This window comes from Mus pahari, chromosome 19, assembly GCF_900095145.1.
Source record: "Mus pahari chromosome 19, PAHARI_EIJ_v1.1, whole genome shotgun sequence".
Lineage (NCBI taxonomy): Eukaryota > Metazoa > Chordata > Mammalia > Rodentia > Muridae > Mus > Mus pahari.
In genome coordinates, this window is record NC_034608.1 from 45205665 (window position 1) to 45212931 (window position 7267).

Consider the following 7267-nt stretch of genomic DNA (forward strand, 5'->3'; position numbering starts at 1 on the left):
TTCTTAACTGTGGGCTTCACTAAAAACTTCCTTCAAGACGGAAAAATATCAGGGCAAAGTCACAATCAAAAGCAAAAATCAATCTCCAACCATCCAATGTCTGGGATCCAACTCACGATCTTCTGGGCTCCTCCAAGGGCTTGGGTCACTTCTCCAGCCATGCCCTTTGTAGCACACACCTCGTCCTCTAGGCTCCAGCTGCCTGTACTTCACTGCTGCTGCTGTTCTCGGTGGTCATCTCATGATACTGGCATCTCCAAAATGCTGCTGTCTTCCTCTGTAACTAGGCTTCACACTAGCCTCTCATAGGCTCTCTTCATGGTGCCAAGCCTCAACTCCTTTGCATGACCCCTTCAGTCCTGGGCCATCAATTGCAACTGAGGCTGCACCTTCACCAATGGCCTTCCATGGCCTCAGCTGCTCTGCATGACCCCTTCATGCCTTCAAAACCAGTACCACATGGACTCTTAAACATTACCAAGTCCAACCACAGCTATCTCTGGAACACAGCCTCTGTGCTCTCAGAAAACTCTTTCCAGAAGATGTCACCTCAATGATTCTGGTCTCTTCTTAATCACCGCTAATTTCTTAGCTCCAGCTAACCAGCATCAATAGTTCCAGTAAGGAAAAGTTTTCACTTTAGTAGTTCTGGTATCTTGTTAATCACAGCTGATTCTTCAGCCCCAGCTAACCAGAACCACAGAATCTTCATAATCCAAAATAGCAATGGCCCTGAAAATAGTCTTTAATTTTTCCCTCTGAAATTTCACAAGCCAGGCCTCCATTTTCTGCACTGATCTCAAACATTATCTTCTGAGCTCCTACACAACATCTCACAGAGCTCTTAATACCAAATGGATTTTCTGGCCCAAAGTTCCAAAGTCCTTCCACAGTCCTCCCCAAAACTTGGTCAGGTTGTCACAGGAATACTCCACTCTGCTTTTACCAATTTGTCTTAGTCAGGGTTTCTATTCCTGTACAAACATGACCAAGAAGCAGTTTGGGGAGGAAAGGGTTTATTTGGCTTACATTTCCATACTGCTGTTTATCACCAAAGGATGCAGGACTGGAACTCAAGCAGGTCAGGGAGCAGGAGCTGATGCAGAAGCCATGGAGGGATGTTCTTTACTGGCTTGCTTCCCCTGGCTTCCTCAGCCTGCTTTCTTATAGAATCCAAGACTACCAGCCCAGAGATGATCCCACCCACAAGGGGCCTCTCCCCCTTGATCATTAATTGAGGAAATGCCCCACAGCTGGATCTCATGGAGGCATTGCCCCAACTAAAGCTCCTTTCTCTGTGATAATTCCAGCTGTGTCAAGTTGACAGGAAACTAGCCAGTACATCCTCCTTCCAGGTTTCCCCTCCACAAACCCCTTATCCCATCCCCTGCCCTGCTTCTATGAGGATACTCCCCCCACCCCATCTACCCACTCCTGCCTCACCACCTTGGCATTCCCCCATGCTGGGGCATCGAGCTTCCAGAAGACCAAGGGTGTCCCCTCCTCTTGATGCCAGATATGGCAATCCATTGCTACATATGCAACTGGAGTCATGGGTCCCTCCATGTGTACTCTTTGGTTGGTGGATTAGTCCCTGGGAGCTCCGGGTTGGGGGTGGTGCTGGTTGTTCTTCCTTTGGGGTTGCAAACCCCTTCAGCTCCTTCAGTCTTCCCCCTAACTCCTCCATTGGGATCCCCATGCTCAGTTCGATGATTGGCTTTGAGCATCTGCGTCTGTATAGGTTAGGCTCTGGCAGAGCCTCTCCAGAGTCAGCTATACCAGGTTCCTGTCAGCAAGTGCTTCCTGGCATCAGCAATAGTGTCTGGGTTTGGTGTCTGCAGATGGGATGAATCCTCAAGTGGGGCAGTCTCTGGATGGCCTTTCCTTCAATCTCTGCCTCACTCTTTGTCCCTGAATTTCCTTTAGACAGGAGCAATTCTGCATTAATATTTTTGAGATGGGTAGGTGGCCCCATCTCTTAACTAAGGTCCATGCCTAACTTTTAGATATGGTCTCTACTGGTTTTCTTTCTCCTTAGTTGGGTATTTCAGCTAATGTCATCTTTGTTAGGTCCTGGGAGCCTCTTGCTTTTCTGGCATCTGGGATTTTATAGTGGCTACCCCCAGTTTCCCATCCCCCACTGCTACACACCTCTGTTCAATTTCCTGACCCCCTGTACTTCTCTCCCACCTCCTCCCACACCTGATCTTGCCCCCACTTTTTCCTCTCCCTCTTCTCTCCCTCCCATCTTCCTTCCTCCTTCTACCTCCCTTGATTATTTTGTTCCCCTTTCTAAGTAAAACTGAAGAATCCAGGAAATGAAAATCAAAACGACCCTGAGATTCCACCTAACACCAGTCAGAATGGCTAAGATCAAATATTCAGGTGACAGCAGATGCTGGCGAGGAAGAGGAACACTCATTGCTGGTGGGATTGCAAGCTGGTACAACCTTTCTGGAAATCAGTCTGGCAGTTCCTCAGAAAATTAGACATAGTACTACCAGAGGACCCAGCTATACCATTCATGAGCACATACCCAAAAGATACTTCAACAAATAACAAGGACAAATGCTCCACTATGTTCATAGCAGCCTTATTTATAATAGCCAGAAGCTGGAAAGAATCCAGATGTCCCTCAACAGAGGAATGAATATAGAAAATGTGGTACATTTACACAATGGAACACTATTCAGCTATTAAAGACAATGACTTCATGAATTCTTAGGCAAATGGATGGAACTAGAAAATATCATCCTAAGTGAGGTAACCCAGTCACAAAAACCACACATGGTATGTACCTATTGATAAGTGGATATTAGCCCAAAAGCTTGAAATACCCGAGGTACAACTCACAGACCATATGAAGCCCAAGAAGAAGGAAGACTAAAGTGAAGAAAGAAAATTTAATAGAGAATATGTAAAGTTATAATAGATTCCTAAAAGCTAGTCAAGGAAAACATATGGAAGGGTGCCGCAGACTACCTCCTTTCTGAGGTCTCCTATGTGCATGGAACGGGTCTCAGTTGCAGATGATCGAGGATTCAGGGAATGACAAACAGAGCCCACACAAGAGAGAGTGGAGAATCTGAATGTAATGTTCAAAGTGAGCATCAAACTTTTAATACAGAACAAACAAGGGAAGCCAGACAGGATACATCCGCAAGAGTTATAGTGACACAAGACAAAGGATTGTATACATCAAAAGACCAGGGGGATCAGGCAGCTTGAGGAGGAAGCCAGGTGTTAATTGTTAACCCCCACCACTAGGGGTTCCCAGTAAATCCTTGATTATGCTGTTCCTTTGGGCCTAGTGGAAAAACCTGTTTTAGGGGGATTTAAAACCCACCTTTTTGCCAGGCCAATGTGTATTCCCTGTCCTCAGTAAACTCTTCTGCAGACTAGCCCTGAGCTATGCTGGCTCTGTTCTTTGTAATGCCTAATTAGTTTCACTGGTCTTTACTAGAAGTAAATTTGCATGTTAATGAATAGGTAACCTTCTTACTGAATCCTGCTGAATTGCAAGCTTGTTGGCTTGAAGGATTTTCTAGGAAGTTGGAACACTGGTGGAGGCTCACCTATGATAAAATTCAATCTTTAAAGGCATTATAATACTGAAAGAGAGCATACACCAAACTAACATGCGGATAGGGTTTGAGTATATGGGTTATTGGAATGCTAAGGCTCCAGGAGGCTGAATTTCCTTGAAACTCCTTTGCCTCAGGACTGCTTCCAGGTTTCCAAACCTGTAATGCAAGTCACTACTGAAGTGGGCGTGGCAGAAGGGCATATTTTCTTATAGCTTGTTGGCTGCAAAAATTCTTGTTTAAGAATTATTGGGATTGGACCCAGAAAGACAAACATTGAATGTTCTTTCTCATTGGAAGCTCCTGGCTCCAAATATTTAGATGTCAGAACATAATCTGGAGCAACTGTAGAAACCAGGGAAGCTAAAAGCACCATGGCAGAGGTGACAGGAAGAACAGTAGAGAGGAAATAGCATGGTAAAGATGGTCTGAAGAGGAAGATGGGAAAATAGGAGGGTGGAGTGAGACCATTACAGAAGATGGAGGCTAAAATGGATGTTAGTAAGGATGTTAGAAAAAGCCATGAGGTATCATAATATTAACTTTCTACAAAAATGCCTATAATACACATAAAGTCAGCATATAAATCAATACATCTTTAAATAGAAATGCCCCCCAAACAGCTATAGGCCATCTAAGAAAACCCACTACTCTCTTGAGATGTTGGTCAGCATTGTTCAAGGTATTCTCAAAACTTTAAAGGTTATTTTATTGCCTGTGGTTGGTCCCTGTCCCCAGAGATGAAAAGTTAGTTCATTCTTCTGAAGACATTATGCATGTTGGACACAGGGCCCAGAGGCCCAGAGCTGAATCTGACCTGAACCAATAACAGCAACTTTAATAAACCAGCATTCTAACTATTTGTCCTTTACCCACAGATAAATGTGATGTCTACCCTTCATCAAGGACACTTTCTTTTGCATTGGACAGAAACCATTCATGGGAATCGACAACCAATCAAAATGCAGAGTTGATACATTTCTAAAGTAACTCTTGTGCCTCAGACTCTGGCATCATTGTGGAAGAGAAGGCAGAAAGATTGGAAGAACCAGAGGATCAGGAACTTTGTTATAATATTGTATCTTGTAGGGAATGACAGAAGCTACAGAGATGAAGTCTCGTTAACATGGCTGCCTAACATGTGATAGGGACAAGGATGATATAAGTAGACATCTTAATATGGAAAGCTAAGGAGGTCTCATGTGTAGACAAAGAACTACAGGCCACGAGAATATGTTGGGAGCAGAAGTAGTCCTCCCTAAGGAATCCCAGTAAGTTGTTATCCATTACCCAGTGCTCAGTCCTGAAAACATTTGCACACAAGTAACTTTATACAGACTGAGCAGGTTGTGGATAAATCCCGGTTTCCTTGGGTTGCCCTTAGCAGGCATTTTACCACAGCAACACAAAGTACCTAAGACACTGGGAATTCATCAGGCAGAACATCCAGTATTTCTTTGTTTTAGGAACAAGTTGTTGTGCTTTGGAATGTATCTGGGGTATATCTTGGATATTGGTTACTGTGATGGCTTGGCTCAGGGAGTGACACTATTTGAAGGTATGGCCCTGTTGGAGTAGGTGTGTCACTGTGGGCGTGGGCTTTAAGACTCTCATCTTAGCTGCCTCGAAGTCAGTATTCTACTATCAGCCTTCAGATGAAGATGCAGAACTCTGAGCTCCTCCTGCACCATGCCTGCCTGGATGTGGCCGTGTTCCCACCTTGATAATAATGGACTGAACCTCTGAACCTGTAAGTCAGTCCCAACTAAATGTTGTCTTTATAAGGGTCATGGCCTTAAGCCAAGGATGAGCCAAGGGTTAAATATTATGGACAGAAAACGCTTACTCTAAAGCCTAAGGCAGGAAAATCATCCTGACTGCTGGAAGAATCCACTGTCCTCGAAGACCCACATAGCAATTCACAACCATCTGTAGCTTCAGTTCCAAAGGGTCTGACCATCTTCTCTCTGACCTCCTCAGGCTCCTACACACATGTGGCACACATACGTACAATAAGGCACACACTTATATACAAAAGTTTCACAAATAATATTTTAACTAGCCTCATGACTGAAGTTGGGATCAAGCATTAGATGAGAGCAACAGGAGGTGCCTAGGAGCAGTACAGACATTTATTTGCATTATGCCTAAAGACAAGGTGAGGGAGAGATTTTGCAAATTCTTCTATGTGCTTATGTATACCCAAAGTTAATTTGTTACTTAGCTCCTTCTAATGACCATGTTCATACTCTAGTGCTTCACACTGGCCAAGAAGCCACATCTGTATTGCCCCAAAGAAAAGATAGACTTCATTTCTGGTGCTGAAGTATATATGCCATTTTTCAATACCTACTCCCTCACCATATGCCGTTTTCTTGTGACTCTTTCTGAGGAGTTCACATCTTTCACTAGCAGACTTGTCACAGGAAAGGAGCTGAATTATTCCCGCAGGGTGACACTCCTAAAGGCTCTACCCATTACCGTACTGAGATGTGTCTCATCCCCCAACCAGCCTGCCTTGTCCAGTGCTGAGCTTCCTGTTCAAGATTCAGGAATGTTTATTTACCCACACTTCTCCATTTCCTTAGATTCCAGACAGCAGGTAGCAGCTGATGAAAAAGAATACCAACTATGTTGCTTGTACAAGGCTTAGGACTTAATCAAACACTGCTGTACCCTGAAGAAGGGGCTTTCCCAACAAACCTGACTGGCTAATATGTGCTGAATATGTTATATACTAGGCATCCTGTGAAGACAATTGTGCACACAGTTCTTTAAGTACATCACGCCTAGTGCACAGATGAGAAAATGAGAAACTAACTTGTCTAAGGTCTGACATGGTTTGTCACTGGTAGAGGGAGGTTTTCAGCTCTTGTTGAAGTTTATGCTCCACCAAGAATTCATGTTCTAAAACCATGAATGTTTCACAGAGAATTATGTAACGAGTTTAATTTTAGAATTGTTTCCATACACATCCAATGAGCTTGTTTCCCCTATGGTTGAGATTTCTGTTAACACCATAAAGCCTTTACTCCCTCAAGGAGTCAAAAAAAATGGAGTTTGTATATTTGCATATGTGTGTGTGTCTGCCTGTGTATGTGTTTCTTCTTTTTTCCTATATATATTTTTTTTATTTCCCTGTTTGTTTTCTAGAGAGAGAAAGAGGGTGTGGAGTTGTATGGATGGGGAGGTAGAAAGGATCTGGGAAGAGATGATGGAGGGGATCACAATATATTATATAAAGTATTTTCAAATAAAATTAATTAAAAGAAAAAAAGAAAAAAATGGGCCATGGATCTGTACATAGATAGGGTCCTTATAGATGAAATAAAAATGTCTAAGAAAACTCTCAAAGAGTGTTCATCACCCTTGGCAATTAGAGAAATAAATATGAAAACACCTTTGAGACCTCACCCTCGTTGGCTACAATCTTCCCCTTAGAAAGGCTAAGATTGGGAAGATGAGAGACAACAGATCTGCTGGTGAGGGTGCGGGGAAGGGGGCCTTCATTCACTGTCGATGGGTATGCAACCTGGGGCAGCTACTCTGAGAGTCAGTAACGGAAATCCTCCAAAAGCTAAAAGTAAAATTGCTCCGTCCTCCAGTGACATCACAGTTTGGCACATGCCCAAAGCACTTGGCATTCAACCCCACAGATACCTGCTTAGCAGTGTTCATCGATG